The 8,209-nt window shown below is 45.5% G+C and overlaps 1 long non-coding RNA gene across 1 annotated transcript; it reads left to right on the top strand.

The window, feature by feature from the left end:
- Positions 1-2,166: 2,166 nt before the first annotated feature.
- Positions 2,167-2,675, top strand: LOC134934841 (uncharacterized). Its single transcript, XR_010179827.1, has 2 exons — positions 2,167-2,343; positions 2,430-2,675. It is a non-coding gene; the product is annotated as an uncharacterized LOC134934841 (long non-coding RNA).
- Positions 2,676-8,209: the final 5,534 nt, after the last annotated feature.

Raw genomic sequence — 8,209 nt, 5'->3', positions numbered from 1 at the left:
GGTCCGGGACAGGCTTCCAGGAGCCTGGGGAAAATCGGAGCATGTGGCGCAAAAGTGTCGCGCGCGCCGCCCGACACGTGACTCTAGTAAGAACCACCTCTCCGGATGTGTAATAGGAAGCACGTGCCGGGGCCTGGGCCCTCGATTCCCAGAACCCTGTATTCACGGTGGGCGTGGTCAGACAGAAAGCGCGGGCTTGGTACGGTGTGTGCGCCACAAACTCCGGAAGTGCTGGGTCTGCTGGTCGCAGTGAGGCAATGTACGGAACCGACGGCAGTGACGAAGACTATCTCCCCGACTCGTCAGAGTTGAGCAGCTCGGATGATAGTGGAGGGGAGGAGACGTCTTTTCACGGCAGGAAGGTTCTGGAAGTGTCCGGGGCTTGCTCCGCGGAGGCCGAACCAAGTCTCCATCCGGCCCGCGCAGTGTCGGTCCAGGTACTTACCCGAAAAGCAGATGGTTCGATTGCATGTAACAAGAAAAATTTCTGCCTGTGGTGCGAGAGGCCATTCTCAAAAATTGCGAGACATGTTCAAGCTGTCCACCACAATGAGCATGAGGTTGCAAGGGCACTCAGCTTTCCGAAGCGCTCCAGGGAAAGGACAGTGCAGCTAGACCTGATTCGCACCCGGGGAAACTTTGCCCATAATGTCGGGGTTCTCCGCGAGGGCAGCGGAGTCCTCCTACCGTGCAAGCAGCCGAAAGAAGCAACGGCTCCCCAAGATTTCATGCACTGTGTAAAATGTAAAGGGCTATTCTCCAGGAAGCACCTGTGGCGCCATGTGAAGAGGTGCCCGCTCCGCAAAAGTGTCAGCCCCAAACCTGGAAGAACCAGGGTGCAGGGTCTCTTCACTTACGCCACACCGCTCCCGAAAGATGTTGGCACTGGCCTCTGGAAGTTGCTGAGCGGAATGAATTATGATGATGTGGTACCGGTAATCAAAGGGGACCGCTGGATTATGCAGTTCGGTCAGCACCTCTATAACCGTCTGGGGTCTGATGTCAGCAAGCATGATTACATCCGTCAGAAGCTCAGAGAGGTGGGGCGGCTTCTGCTGAAGGCGATGAAGGTCACACCGTTGCGGTGTATGGAAGATTTCATTTGCCCACAGAATTTCCTGCAAGTGGTGCATGCTGTGAGGAGCCTGGCCGGTTACGATGACCGCACCAATACATATAAAATACCCTTGTTGGCTCTGAAGGTGGGACACAGCTTGCAGAAGATTTCAGCTATGGTGGAGTGTCAGGCACTGATGGAGGGCAGTGCCCTGACAGAGGAGCGTGCCCGAAACTTTCGGAAAATTTATGAGGCGAGGTGGAGCGAGCTAATCTCCACTGCTGCCCTGAAGACACTTCGAGAGATAAAATGGAATGCACCGCTGCTTCTGCCCTTCACTGATGATGTTAAGCGCTTGAACCTGTACCTCCTTGACCGTCAGCGAGAGTACATCGATGAGTTGTCCGCCCACCCTTCCAAACAGCAGTGGTCCATGTTGGCCAAAGTTACCCTCACGCAGCTGATTCTCTTCAACCGCAGGAGAGAAGGTGAGGTTTCCAAGATGCTGCTCTCCTCCTTCGATTTACGGCACACAGCCGATTTGCAGGGTGATGTGGCCCAGGCCCTGTCAGAGCTGGAGAAGGCACTCTGTCGTCACTTCTCCCGTATTGAGATTCCTGGGAAAAGAGGCAGGAAAGTCCCTGTCCTGCTATCCCCAAGCATGCAGAAAGCGATGGAGCTCCTCATAGAGAAGCGGACAGAATGTGGTGTGACCCCACACAATATCTACATGTTTGCTAGGCCAACAGCCATGTCCCATTATAGGGGATCCGACTGCATACGTCTCTACGCCCGGGAGTGTGGGGCCAAGCACCCCGAAGCATTATCTTCCACCCGCCTACGGAAGCATGTGGCTACACTTTCCAGAGTCCTCAACCTGAGCGATACAGAGATGGATCAGCTTGCTGATTTCCTTGGACATGATATTCGGGTGCACCGGCATTATTACCGCCTCCCGGAGGGTACCCTTCAACTGGCCAAGTTGAGCAAGCTGTTTCTGGCTCTCGAGCAAGGGAGAATGGCTGAATTCCGGGGCCACAATCTGGAAGAGATCTCCATTGATCCAAACGGTAGGTATCACTTGACAGTGTGGCTCCAGGGACTGACTGTCTAAGTGGGCTGGTGTGATCGGTTTCCCTGTCCTTCTCTATCCACAGAGCCGATCCAGGTGGTGAGCGATGACTCTGGGGATGAGCCAGAGAGTCAGGATACTGAGGTTCCCATGGGGCACATGGGAAAAGAAGCTGGCAGCGTGGTGTCGGCGGTGGATGGAGGTGCAGCTAAAGGTGGGTGTGACTGTCCATTCCATTTGAGATGCGTCCATGACTGGTGGTGGCGTTGCGTGGTGACTGACCTTTCTTCTCCCGCACAGGTGACAGAAGGGGTACCAAGCGCAATCCGTGGACCCCAGCAGAAGTGAAAGCTGTTGAACGTCACATGATTCGGTTCATTCGCTCATTCAAGGTGCCGGGCAAGAATGACTGTGATGCGTGCCTAAGGGCAGAACGACAAGCGCTGAAGGCTCGGAACTGGCTCTCGGTTAAGTTTTACATTAAGAACCGAATTACTGCTGAAATGAGAAAGAACCTTTCCTGAATAAAATGTATCTGCTGCTGAATACACGTTTCCTCTATCTCTAATTAAACCCGAAAATAAATCAGTTATGTGGGGTGTCCTCATTAGGCCGGTATTCCTGAATAGGTCCCCATGAGGAAGGTTCCAGACATATGTCCCGATGAGGATAGAAAAACAAGTATGTGTGTGTGTGTGTGTGTGTGTGTGTATATATATATATACAAGGGATTTCAGCAGCACTCCCAAATAAAAATATAACTGTCCGGTGCCTTCCTAAACCCGTATGGCAGCGGGTCATATATATCGTCCTGTCGGCGGCACTCCGGTATCACAAAGACACAACAGCAGGTTTGCAGAAATAACAACGTTTCGAAGCTTTAATCTCTCCGTCTTCAGGTTATACAAATGTTAAACACCACATACCTTTTATCCCCTCCCAATGTGCAAAGAGCCCCGGCGTCGACCCGGCGTTCCGACGCCCGCTAATGACGTCATCCCGCCGTCCCACCTGCCGAAGGCATTACTTTAATCAATGTGACTGTAATACCATATAAAAACATCTACAAACAAATACATAACATACATAAAATTAAAAGCAAATGTAGCACAGGCACAGATGCAGTTAATATATGTGGATAATCCAATTTCAAAGATAACATGTATAGCTGAAATATCAAGCATTATTTACCCAAATACTATACGTTCCTACCACAGAAATACATCTAATTTACTTATAAAAAACAGTGTAGTCCCAGAGTCTCGTTGAGACCCCTGGGTGCCAATGTTTGAAGCTCATAAATCCACTTGGATTCTCTTTGCAGTAACTACAATGACCTATTCCCCCCTCTAATATTGGCCGGTACATGATCGATAATAATATATTTTAAACACGCTACACTATGTCTTGCCAATGCAAAATGACGTGCCACCGGTTGATCGCTTGTGCCATTTAATATGGCCTTTCTAATGGCTAATTTGTGTAGAAGATAACCCCGTGATGTCTGTTTTAACCACCCAGTCACGCAAGTTTCTACCTCTTGTATATGTTGGCATAATAGAGGTCTCAGAGGGGTTCAAATCCTTGTCGGACTGGATCATGGGCCATAAAGATTTAGCGGCCTTGGAGATCGCCCCACTTTTAGTGTTGAAGTGATTCACCCAAGGGAAACGGGAATTAATAGTTTTCTTTTGTTTCTGTGAAAGCAACAGTTGCCTATCCATATTAAGTGCTTTCTGTTTTGCCACCAATAATTTCTCAAGAGGGTATCCCCTCTGTCTGAATTTGATGATCATATCGTCAATCTGGGCAACAGCATCATCTTTATTACTGCAAATTCTCACAGCTCGTAAGAACTGTGAGTATGGTAACCCATATTTTGATGAAATGGGGTGAAAATTTGAGAAATGGAGTAACGTGTTACGATCTGTGTTTTTGTAATAAAGATCAGTAGATATAATACCATTCTTACATTTCACCAATACATCCAAAAACTTGACACTCTCCCTACTCATCTCACACGTAAATTTAATGGGGTGTCCTGATTGGTTATGTAAATTAATAACATCACTTAATTTCTCCTCAGCTCCTGCCCAGATAACAAAGACGTCATCGATGTAACGTAAATACAAAATGATGGCTTCAGAGACAAAGGCCCTATCAAAAAAAATTCTTGCTCCACCATAAACATATATGCATTAGCATACGACGAGGCCACAGGGGACCCCATCGCACACCCTCACGTTGTGCGTGAGGGTCATGGCTAGCAGATCAATTACAAAATCCACATCAGGCCCATTATATAGGGGATTACCCATGATTAGTTTGCGTACTGCTTGTAACCCCGCCTCTTTGGGAATCACTGTATACAAGCTGGCAATATCAATGCTGCATAACACACTGTTACACGGAATATTCCCAAGATTTTGTAAATGCTTAATAAAGGAGGTCATATCTAATAAGTATCTGTCCCTGTTCACTATACATGGTTGTAACAAAGAATCAAGGTAAGTAGCAACATTCTGAAACAGCCCATTACGGGCAGCAATAATCGGGCGTCCCGGCGGATTATCGAGCCGTTTATGTATCTTCGGTAATGAATACAACAAAGGAACCATAGGATGTTCCACAATTAATGCTTTCATTAAGGAATTAGAAATAATCCCTGCATCTACAGCCCTCTGTAATTTAACATGCAAACTTTGAGCAAATGTGTCAGTGGGATCACCCTTCAAAGCCCTGTATACTGTACAATCGCTTAATTGACGATGTAATTCGTCTTTGTATGCATCCAAATCCTGTATCACAATACCCCCACCTTTATTTGCGGGGCGTATTGTGATATCAGAATAAGATGCCAAATCTCTAAGTGCTTCAAATTTGATTTTACTTAAATTGTTGTAACACTTCATATCAATGTTAGAAACATTTTCAACAGATACATCATTATTTAACAACCGACCATAGGTCTTGATAGTGGCATTGTTAGAAACAGGGTCAAACTTACTGCGTCTTTGTAATTTAGCTAACTTGGGAGGTAATGGGTCCACCACATCTGATGCCAAAGTATTTTTAGCACCACGAAAGTGCTCATGTAGTTTTAATTGCCGGTTAAGTTTGTACTTCTCCACTTCCCACTTGAAGGGGTCAAACTTAACAGTAGGAACGAACGACAGTCCCTTTCTCAGTACCTGCAATTCCGTCGGAGCGAAGGTATGTGTGGACAAATTGAACACTATTTCTTGTGGTACAATGGAGGACGGCCCACTCTGCCACGGCCCCGTCCTTTTTCACTGACCACCTCGGCGCGTCCACCGCCTTTGTCGGCGCTTGTATCCCGGATCCGTGCTCCCAAAGGGGACCTGGTGGAAGATGTGGTAGCATCAGAGATAATATCGGAATCGCTGTTGGTGTTCTTATCCGCCGATGAATCTGATTGCCAGAGTTGTTTGTAATTTCGTGGTCGAAAGTACCGTTGTCGGTCATTGCGTGTCCCGCAGGCCCATAGGTATACACGATTTTGTTCGTAATCGGCATTGACCTTGGCCAATTTATTACGTTTGAATTGGATTAATTCTTTCCGATATGCTGAGATTTGATTTTCCAATTTCTCAAGCCAATTACAACGTGTATCACTTGTGATAGTTTCCTTATGTTTCTGTTCAAAAGCAGTTATCTTCTCTCTAGCAATCGTCAATTCACGTGTTGATTCCTCAATGACGAGTAAAAGAAGATCGAAACTGCACTTATTAAGGCACTCCTTACACAGGGAACGACTCTTACCTTCTCTGAAGCAGAGGCTGAAGCTTTCTTACGTGACCGTGGGCTCAACGATGATTTTGAGGTACAATCTGCAGACATGTTATATCGGGACAGGCTTAAATTAAAACAAAAGGAGATTGATTATCTCTACCACGGGATAACCTTGAGCGATTACTACAAAGAAAAACGCATACCACGTGGTTTTAGAATTCGTAATGCCCCGACCATCGGGCGATACAATACTGCTTTTTGCAAACGATGGATTGCAATCCTTAATAAGTGCGGTTTCGATCTTCTTTTACTCGTCATTGAGGAATCAACACGTGAATTGACGATTGCTAGAGAGAAGATAACTGCTTTTGAACAGAAACATAAGGAAACTATCACAAGTGATACACGTTGTAATTGGCTTGAGAAATTGGAAAATCAAATCTCAGCATATTGGAAAGAATTAATCCAATTCAAACGTAATAAATTGGCCAAGGTCAATGCCGATTACGAACAAAATCGTGTATACCTATGGGCCTGCAGGACACGCAATGACCGACAACGGTACTTTCGACCACGAAATTACAAACAACTCTGGCAATCAGATTCATCGGCGGATAAGAACATCAACAGCGATTCCGATATTATCTCTGATGCTACCACATCTTCCACCAGGTCCCCTTTGGGAGCACGGATCCGGGATACAAGCGCCGACAAAGGCGGTGGACGCGCCGAGGTGGTCAGTGGAAAAGGACGGGGCCGTGGCAGAGTGGGCCGTCCTCCATTGTACCGCAAGAAATAGTGTTCAATTTGTCCACACATACCTTCACTCCGACGGAATTGCAGGTACTGAGAAAGGGACTGTCGTTCGTTCCTACTGTTAAGTTTGACCCCTTCAAGTGGGAAGTGGAGAAGTACAAACTTAACCGGCAATTAAAACTACATGAGCACTTTCGTGGTGCTAAAAATACTTTGGCATCAGATGTGGTGGACCCATTACCTCCCAAGTTAGCTAAATTACAAAGACGCAGTAAGTTTGACCCTGTTTCTAACAATGCCACTATCAAGACCTATGGTCGGTTGTTAAATAATGATGTATCTGTTGAAAATGTTTCTAACATTGATATGAAGTGTTACAACAATTTAAGTAAAATCGAATTTGAAGCACTTAGAGATTTGGCATCTTATTCTGATATCACAATACGCCCCGCAGATAAAGGTGGGGGTATTGTGATACAGGATTTGGATGCATACAAAGACGAATTACATCGTCAATTAAGCGATTGTACAGTATACAGGGCTTTGAAGGGTGATCCCACTGACACATTTGCTCAAAGTTTGCATGTTAAATTACAGAGGGCTGTAGATGCAGGGATTATTTCTAATTCCTTAATGAAAGCATTAATTGTGGAACATCCTATGGTTCCTTTGTTGTATTCATTACCGAAGATACATAAACGGCTCGATAATCCGCCGGGACGCCCGATTATTGCTGCCCGTAATGGGCTGTTTCAGAATATTGCTACTTACCTTGATTCTTTGTTACAACCATGTATAGTGAACAGGGACAGATACTTATTAGATACGACCTCCTTTATTAAGCATTTACAAAATCTTGGGAATATTCCGTGTAACAGTGTGTTATGCAGCATTGATATTGCCAGCTTGTATACAGTGATTCCCAATGAGGCGGGGTTACAAGCAGTACGCAAACTAATCATGGGTAATCCCCTATATAATGGGCCTGATGTGGATTTTGTAATTGATCTGCTAGCCATGACCCTCAAGCACAATTACTTTTTATTGACGGCAGATTTTTTTCTGCAAACGTCTGGGTGTGCGATGGGGTCCCCTGTGGCCCCGTCGTATGCTAATGCATATATGTTTATGGTGGAGCAAGAATTTTTTTTTTATAGGGCTTTTGTCTCTGAAGCCATCATTTTGTATTTACGTTACATCGATGACGTCTTTGTTATCTGGGCAGGAGCTGAGGAGAAATTAAGTGATGTTATTAATTTACATAACCAATCAGGACACCCCATTAAATTTACGTGTGAGATGAGTAGGGAGAGTATCAAGTTTTTGGATGTATTGGTGAAATGTAAGAATGGTATTATATCTACTGATCTTTATTACAAAAACACAGATCGTAACACGTTACTCCATTTCTCAAGTTTTCACCCCCTTTCATCAAAATATGGGTTACCATACTCACAGTTCTTACGAGCTGTGAGAATTTGCAGTAATAAAGATGATGCTGTTGCCCAGATTGACGATATGATCATCAAATTCAGACAGAGGGGATACCCTCTTGAGAAATTATTGGTGGC

This window comes from Pseudophryne corroboree, chromosome 6 (genome assembly GCF_028390025.1).
Source record: "Pseudophryne corroboree isolate aPseCor3 chromosome 6, aPseCor3.hap2, whole genome shotgun sequence".
In the NCBI taxonomy this organism is placed as follows: Eukaryota; Metazoa; Chordata; class Amphibia; order Anura; family Myobatrachidae; genus Pseudophryne; species Pseudophryne corroboree.
The sequence above is the reverse complement of the archived record's forward strand: the minus strand, read 5'-3'. Positions and strand labels throughout refer to the sequence as shown.